Consider the following 7,705-nt stretch of genomic DNA (forward strand, 5'->3'; position numbering starts at 1 on the left):
GGGGAAAAATAACAGAGGGAGCCCTTGACTTTGAGGCGTGAAATAAAGGGAACCGACCATACTTTGCTCTTGTGCACAAGCACCTCAGTGCATTCTAGAACTGTCATGCCAAAAATTAAACAGAAGTCTTTGTTTGGAGATCAGCTTAGATGTGCCCTTTAGATCTCAGCTCGAAGGCTCTTCTGCCTGTTTCTACCTCGGAAGTCTCAGAGTGCATGGCCCTGGGTGCATCGCCCTGCGTCATGGTTTTTGTTGTTGTTGTTGTTGTTATCATAATGAAGAATGATGCTGAACAACAATACTACCCAAAAGTGTGAGTGTGGTTGGAAAGATTAATGAGAGGTTTGTATTTTGGTTTGTGGCTTCTGTCACTGCTTGCCTCTCAAGCTGCCTGTTTCAATTCAAATTAAGCAGCGCTTCTCGGATGACGTGTGCCAGCAAGCTGTACGTGCGGTTGCCGCCCTCCATCCATCACGGCGCGACTTACCCCTCTCCAAGTTCCAGGTCAGCATTTCCTGATTGCATTCTTCGTCCCCGTCACGCTTCTAGCTGCCCTACTTCTAGCCATTCATCACCCAGCAGTTGTTGCTGTTAGTTGACACTCTCACATGACCAGTCCTGCGGAGTGGGCCAGATGGGGATGCCAGTGGGCTGCTGCCAGCCGGATGTTGCCTGGGATTTGTTAGTGATCTTAAGTATCAGAGAGAAATCTCCCTAGCAAAATCTGTGTTGAAGCAAACGAAACACCCGAGGACATCAAAGGCCTACCTCCTTCTCTCCAAAGTTAGAATGGGCTGCAGCATGGACTAGAACTTAAGCAGATAGGCTTTTGAGTCACACTACGGAGGTGGGCCACAACCTGGAGCAGGTCCTTTAGTTCTGCTCGGTAGAACTTAGTCTTAGTTCTTGGGGTCATTGCAAGAACAGAGTTAATTTACGTAAAGTGATTAGAACAATGCCTGTCACATTAAGAATCCTGTAAGTGTTTGCTATTGCTATTTTTCTGCTCACTCTGCTTAGTCTGCTTAGGTTGACAACTTCAGATCATTTATTTATTCCTTCAGTCAATATTTACTGAGTACCTATGATGTTCCAGGTACTGTGGACAGTGATCCATTTCCTTTGTGGTAAGCCTCAGCGTGATCATCTGGAAACCCCTTTGCACGCACAGCTGTGCATCTGTGGGAACAATAAGACCTCAGAGAAAAACTGCTGACTGGTTTGCCTCGGCAGACAGATCCCTAGGCAGCTTCTCGATTCCCATGCTCCCAGAATAGCCTAGGAAGAACAGAGGCAGACAGAGAACATGGAAGACGCAGCATTGACTTGAACAGATGCTTTCCCCCTCCCCCCCCAACTCCCTATTCACCCAGAAACTCTGACATATTCTCAAGCAGGGGAGGAGGTTGGAGAGAGGACAGGGGTAGATGAAGAGTAGGTGTAGAGGAGTCCTACGAACAGCTAAGGTTATCTTTCTAGCCAATATGGCAGGATGAAGGTGCAAAATAGAATTAAATGGATTTAGAGAAAAGTACTACGGTAAAGCATTTGAAATTGCTGATATTTGACAATTTTTAACTTACGAAACATCAGTTTCATATGGTTCACCCTGGAAAAGGTGCAACATTTCTTGTGCTTCCTGAGTTTATAAAAGTCATATCTGCCACACCTGTTTTAAATTATCTTAGAAAAGCTCAGGTATAAGAAATCATCATCATGAGAATTGGGCCTCACAATGAAACATGAAGACAAATTTTGGTCACCCATGTTAGAAATTTGATGAATGAGCTCTCAGAAGCCCAGATAACAACTGACATGTGGAAAGCTTATTTATTCTACTCAATAAACCAATATCAACTGATTGGATTTCTTTCTTTAGTTCACTTTCTAGCTGGATCCTTGTAATACTCCTTCACAAAATGGGCTTATTAAAAAGCTCAGGAAGATTTGGGGTCTCTAGAACTTCTCAGGGACCAGGTTAAATGGTAGGCTGTATTCCTTACCAACTTCTTTATCCTTATTAAATCTTTATGTATATTCTCATCTGGTTGGACCCAGAGTTAAGATTACATATTTTTTAGAGAGTGACCCCCTACATCACCAAGATTAGAAACCTTCCATCTAAACTGAACACTAAAACATGTTTCACACATCTTAAAAACAGGTTTACTCAGGCAGTGTGCTGGGAGGTCCCATCGATCTGTCTTTTGCTTCAACAGTATTTGGATGGAACAACCCAGGGATGCCTCCTCTACCAACCTCTGACCAACCTCCGACCTTTCCTCCAGTCACAACCTTGGGAGCCATCTTCTTGGCCAACCTCTGCCTCTGGGACCAGCCAACACCCTATTTTGAGCTTAGCTCCTTATTATGGATCAGCCACGAGCTCCCAGATTCATCAGAATGATTCCACCCAGGTGGAGGCTGCCGTCAACCACCTGGTCAATATGCATCTGCGGGCCTCCTACCCCTACCTCTCTCTGGGCTCCTATTTTGACAGTGAAGAGGTGGCTCTGGAGGACATGGGCTCCTTCTTCCTCGAGCTGGCTGAGGAGAAGCTTGAGGGTGCTGAACATCTCTTGAAGATGCCAAATCAGTGCGGCAGCCTCGTCCTTGTCCCAAAACCTTCCCAAGATGAGTGGGGTAAAGCCCTGGATGCCATAGAAGCCATCCTGGTTCTGGAGAAGAACCGGAACCCGACCCTTCTGGATCTGCATGCCCTGGGTTCTGCCCTCGCAGTCCCCCATCTCTGCGACTTCCTGGAGAACCACTTCCTAGATGAGGCGGTAAAGTGCATCAAGAAGATGGGGACCACTTGACTCACCTCTGCAGCCTAGCTGCCCCCAGGCTGGACTGGGTGAGGATCTCATCCAAAGATTCACCCTCAAGCACAACCCTGAAACCCAGCAGCCTTTGAGGGGCCCCTCTGGCAACCCCTGGCACCAGGGCTTCTGTCTGAGTCTCTCCCTGCAGCCACTAGGCAGCTTTTTAACCACCCTGGAGCCCTCTCCCAAGCCATGCACCAAATGGAAATGATAAAGCTTTTCGCAGAAAACAAAACAAAACAAAAACCAAACAGGCACACTCAATGTCCTAGCAAATTCTCCATCTAGAAATTTACTTGAGGAATATAATTAAAGATATACACAAAGATTTAGGTTTAAAGGTTGTATTAGTAAGAGAACAACTGGCACACTCAAACTGGGATAATTCACGTGGGGTTCATTTACAAAGAAATGGAGGAGTTGTAGGAAAACCACAGGGGATGGTGCAGATACCAAGGGCTTGTGGAGGCACAGAGCCATCACCACCCCTAGGCCCAGAGGAAAAAGGACAAGGGAAGGACTGGTTCTGCGAACTGGGAAGAGAGGATTGGCCACCTTGACAACAGTGACCTTCAGCCAGCTCTAGGAGACCTCACAAGTAGGGAGCAAGGAACTAATACCCTGATCTCACTCTTGTCCTTGTCTCCAATCTGCTGCAGGAGGTTGGCATGGCTGGCAGGACGTCACCGGAAACCAGAGGGCAGAGGAACCAGTTAACGTTCTCCCTAAAGGAGAGCAGAGCTGAGAAAAGGATGGAGAAGAGTAGAAAGTGGATCTGGTAGAATAAACAAGAGATATCTGACACAAGGATGTTCATTGCAGCACTGTTCATAATAATTTAAGATGGAAAGGAGCCTAAATGTCCCAGATGAGGGGGAAATATTAACAATTTAAGGTGTATATATATATATATATATATGCCCCAGTGGAACCATTGTCAATACTGACACAGAAAATAACAAAATAACCTGTATAATGTGCTTTACCTTTTGTTTTAAAAACTATATATGGACACAGATATGTATTTTATATGTATATACATACACATATAATACATGCATACACATTCATACAAGAGAAAAGGTTTAGAGTATATACATCAAGGTGTAAATGGTAGTTATCACGGAAAGAAAACGGTTATAAGTAATTTTATCTAGGGTTTGCTTTTTGTGTTTTGTTTTTTGAGCAGGATAAGTTTAATATAAAGAATTACTAACTATGGCGGGGGATTGGAGTAACAAGAAGTCAGCTGGTAGGAAACAAAGAGAGCTCTAAAGAATATAAGAAGAGCAGGTATGAGGGGCAACCACAACCTCGAGGTCTGAGATAGAGGGTCCAAGGACCCTCCCCACCAAGAGCTGAGGAGAGGGTTTGTTGGGCAGGGTATGGCCATGGGTCAGCAGGGAACAGCAGGGAAGTTACTGTGTTGCTGTGTGGTCCAAACTTGCTCAAAATCTGCTTTCTAGGGAGAGCTAATCACAGGGAAGTGTCTCCCCGGAAGCATTCTATTGCAAAACCACTGGAGAGGTTCGGTATGTCTGTTCGGGGAAGTTTCTGGAGACAGGAACCTGCCAAAGCAGTACACTGGACAGAGGGAGGAAACTCCCTTCCTTCTACAATGAAAGCTCCCTGTACTGGTAAAGTTTAACATATGTATCAGCTGGCAAAGGAAAAATATATAGGGGCCCATCTCCATTTTTGCAGAATGGGGAATGAAGTATGAATTTGAAGCTGAAAAGCAATAAATTGATAAGCAATAAATTGATATACTCCAAAACCTACCACTTAGGGGTACTGTGTGGGAACACACACATATATGCATATGGTTTTATAACCTGCTATTTTCTTGTAATAAATGCTGTGGGCATCTTTCCCTGTCAATAAATATAGATCTGCATCAACATTTTTCATTATTAGATAGTATATATGCACTTTGTTTTTTATAACTGATTGCCTGCTGGTAAACATTTAAATTGTATTTTATTTTTACTATTCTAAACAATGCTCTGTTGGACTTCTTTATTATTTATTTATTTAGGTGCAAAATGGTAGTCTTATTAAAGCATGGGTGTTACAGAATTTTCTCTATGTCGGTGCCCACATTTCTTGGTCACCCCGCTTTGAAGAATGAAGAGATAGACCAGAGTGGTGGGTAGCAAAGCAAGGTTTATTGAGCAATATCAAAGTGATAGTACAAAGCTCCCGAGGAGGGAGGGGACCCAAGAGGGTTGCCCTATGTTGAATTTCTTTAAATGAAAGTTGAATTGTTGGATTAATAGTCCTGTGTTAAATTGATAAGGGCACGTGTTGGGTACATTATCTCTTTGATTTGGCAAAAAAAAAACAAAACCATTTTTCAGTTTATGTGTTTCTCAAGAATGCATGAAAAAGATGCCACTTAAGACATTTGATCTGGTATCCAGTCAAATAAGGTCAAACACCACTGTGGTTCCAGAATGAATTTCTCTGAGTGTCAGGTAGACTGGCAAAGAAAGCTAATTGTCAAAGATAGAACCTACTCTGGCTCTTCACTAAAATAGCATAGAGGATCTTTTAAATTAATAAACTTTATTTTTTAGAGCAGTTTTATTTAGGTTCACAACAAAATTGAGCAAAAGTACAGAGAATTCCCATAAACCTCCTGCCCCCTCCACATATGCACAAACTCCCCCATTCTCAAAAACCCTCACCACAGTGGTACATTTTTTACAAATGATAAACCTACACTGACACATTATTTTCACTCAAAGTTTATAGTTTACATTACATTCACTCTTGATGTTGTGCATTTTATGGGTTTTGACAAATGTATGATGATGTGTATCTACCATTGTGATATCATACAGAATAGTTTCACTGCCCTAAAAATCCTCTGTGCTTGGTCTATTTATCCGACCCTCTCCCCTAATCCCTGGTGACCATTAATCATTTTACTGTCTCCATAGTTTTGTCTTCTCCAGAATGTCATGTAGTTGGAATCACACATTATGTAGCCTTTTCAGAGTGTCTTCTTTCACTTAGTAATATGCATTTAATTTTCCTCCATCACTCTTCATGGCTTGACAACTCATTTCTTTTCAACACTGAATAATATCCAGTTGTCTGTATGTACCAGTTTATTTGTCTACCTTGGTGGCTTCCAAGTTTGAGCAATTAGGAATAAAACTGCTATAAACACCCATGTGCAAGTTTTTGTGTAGACATAAGTGTTCGATTCATTTGGGTGAATACCAAGGAGTGCGATTGTTGGATTGTAAAAGAGTATGTTTAGTTTTGTAAGAAACTGCCAACCTGTCTCCCAAAGTGTCTATATTATTTTGCATTCCTACCAGTAATGGATGGGAATTCCCTTTGCTCCACATCCTCACCAGCATTTAGTGTTGTCAGTGTTTTGAATTTGGGCCATTTTCATAGGTATGTATTCATATTTCATTTCAATTTCCAATTCTCTAATGACATACAATGTTGAACATCTTTTCTTGTGCTTAGTTACCATCTGCCTATCTTCTTTAGTGAGATGTCTGTTAAGACCTTTTGTCCATTTTTAAATCGGATTGCTTGTTTTCTTGTTGAGTTTTAAGAGTTCTTCGTATATTGCGAATAACAGTCCTTTGTCGATATATCTTTTGGGAAAATATTTTCTCCTAGTTTGTGGCTTGTTTTCTCATTCTCTTGACAGTGTCTTTCACTGAACAGTTTTTAATTTTAATGAAGTCCAGCTTATCAGTTATTTCCTTCATGGATCATGCCTTTGGTGTTGTATCTAAAAAGTATCATGACCTAAGGTCATCTAGCTTTCCTCCTATGTTATCTTGCAGGAATTTCAGAGCTTTGCATTTTACATATAGGTCTGATCCATTTTGTGTTAATTTTTGTAAAGGATATAAGGTCTGTGTCTAGAATCTTTTTTTTTATTTTGCATGTATATGTCTAGCTGTACTAGCATCATTTGTTGAAAAGACTATCTTTGCTCCATTGTATTGCCTTTGTTCCTTTGACAAAGATCAATTGATTATATTTACGTGATCCTATTACTGGGCTCTCTCTTCTGTTCCATTCACCTATTTGTCTATTCTTTTACCAACATACTCTCTTGATTACTATAGCTTTATCATAAATCTTAAAGTTGGGCAGTTTCAGTCCTTCATCTTTGTTCTCTTCCAATATTGTGTTGTCTATTCTGGGCCTTTTGTCTCTGCATATAAACTTTACAATTAGCTTGTCTATATCCATGAATAACTTGCTGGGATTTTTATTGGAATTGCATTGAATCTATGGATCAAGTTGGGAAGAATTAACCTCTTGACAATATTGAGTTTTCCTATCCACAAACATGAAATATCTCCTTTTATTTAGTTCTTCTTTGATATTTTTCATTAGTTTTGATATTTTTCATTAGTTTGATATTTTTCATTTGTTCTGTAATATTGAACTGATATTACAGAACCCAGGAGCCCCAGTTCTGTAGGTCAGAAGTCCAAAGAAGTGTGTCTCAGCTGGGTCTTCTGTTTAGTCTCACAAGGCTGAAGTCAAGGGGTCCGCAGAGGTGCAGTTGATTGTGGAGGTTCTGAAGAGGAATCTGTTTCCATGCTCATTCATGTTTTTGGCAGAATTCAACTCCATGCGGGTGTAGGATTAATGTCCCTGTTTCCTTGCTGGGTGTCAAACGGGGGTGATTCTTAACCTCTAGAGGCTGCCTACATTCCTTGTCATGGCCCTCTCCCTCTATCTTCGAAGCCAGCAATGGCAGATCAGGTCTTTCTCATGCTTCAATCTCTCAGGCTTTCCCTTCTGACTCATTTCTCCCATCCCCAGTAAGCAAAGGTTCTCTTTTTGAGGGCTCATATGATTAGAGTGAGTCCACTTGGGTAATCCAGGAC

The 7,705-nt window shown here is 41.6% G+C and overlaps 1 pseudogene; it reads left to right on the top strand.

The window, feature by feature from the left end:
- The first annotated feature begins 424 nt into the window (after positions 1-424).
- On the top strand, positions 425-3,036 carry LOC148163879 (ferritin light chain pseudogene; annotated as a pseudogene).
- Positions 3,037-7,705: the final 4,669 nt, after the last annotated feature.

This window comes from Eumetopias jubatus, unplaced genomic scaffold (genome assembly GCF_037043125.1).
Source record: "Eumetopias jubatus isolate StellerSeaLion01/CBP00866 unplaced genomic scaffold, mEumJub1_p1.0 scaffold_7, whole genome shotgun sequence".
Classification (NCBI taxonomy): Eukaryota; Metazoa; Chordata; class Mammalia; order Carnivora; family Otariidae; genus Eumetopias; species Eumetopias jubatus.